Source organism: Penaeus monodon, chromosome 20, assembly GCF_015228065.2.
Source record: "Penaeus monodon isolate SGIC_2016 chromosome 20, NSTDA_Pmon_1, whole genome shotgun sequence".
Taxonomy (NCBI): Eukaryota; Metazoa; Arthropoda; class Malacostraca; order Decapoda; family Penaeidae; genus Penaeus; species Penaeus monodon.
Genome location: NC_051405.1, coordinates 25,063,664 through 25,064,954, shown reverse-complemented (window position 1 = coordinate 25,064,954; position 1,291 = coordinate 25,063,664).

The window sequence follows — 1,291 nt, the reverse complement described above, 5'->3', positions numbered from 1 at the left end:
CAAAGACACACGGTCAGAGACAGACACACAGACAGACAAAGACAGTGACACACAGTCAGAGACAGACAGAGAAAGAAAACCTAGCCAAACAAAAACCTGAAAAACGAGAGAAAAAAATGTACAAATAAACAGTCAATACTGACAGCATTCGCCAATCCACCAATCCGTTCACAGTTTTTGAACAAACACACGTCCATTCCAAATAAGTTCATAAACACCAGTAGGCAAATATCCAAGGAAACCAGCTGTCTATGCTTCATGACCTCCGGGGCCTGGGAGAGTGAGGTAGGGGGGGGAGGAAGAAGAGGGTGGAATAAAAGGAGGATGGAGGAGAGGTGGGTGGAAGAGAGGGAGAGATCGAAGGTGGAAGATGGGGAGGGTGGTAAGGGGGGTGGAGGGGGGAAGAAGGGGGAAGAGGAAGGAAGGGGGAGGGGGTGATGAGGGGAGAGGGGGTGGGCAGAGAAAGGGAATGGAAATGGGGAAAGGGGTTTCTAATTAAAGGAATTAAAGGACGGAGAAGGGAGAAGGTGGAAAAGGGAGGGAAGACGAAGATGGAGAATGGGAAGCGAGGGGATAGGAGGACCAAGTGAAGGGAATGGAGTAGTGAGGGGAAGGTTGGAAGAAGGGAGATAATGGTGAGGGGAAAGGAGAAAATGAAGGAGAGGGTAAGGTGGGAAAGAGAATAGGGAGGGGCAAGGAGAAAGGAAGAGAAGGAAGGGAGAAGGGGAATAGGAGGAGATAGTAAAGAGGGTGGAGGGATAAGATTGGGGTGAGGGAAGAAGGGAGTCGAGGAAAGGATGAGGGAGGGAGATGAGAGGAGAAGATAGAGAGTGCTGGAGAAGAGAGTAGAAGGGAGAGAGAAGTCGAAGAAGGGGGAGAAAGCAAGGGATAAGAGAGAAGAGAGAGAAAAACGATGGAGGAGAGAAAAACGATGGAGGAGAGAAAAGAATCCGAAGAAGAAACCGAAGAAGAGCGAAGAGAGGAGAAGAGAAGCGAAGAAAGGAGAAAAAGAGGAGAAGGGAAGCGAAGAGAGGAGAAGAGAAGCGAAGAGAGGCGAAAGAGAGAAGACAAGAAAGAAGAAAAATAGGAGAAGAGAAGCGAAGAGAGGCGAAAGAGAGAAGACAAGAAAGAAGAAAAATAGGAGAAGAGAAGCGAGAGGAGACTAGAGGAGTGAACAGCACACAGCTGGAGAGTACAGGTGGCTGGCTCCCGCACCGCTCAGCGCCACCTGCCTGATGATGCAACAGAGATCAGCTTTATCCAAACTGACTGTTTTCCTCCGTCGTGTTTT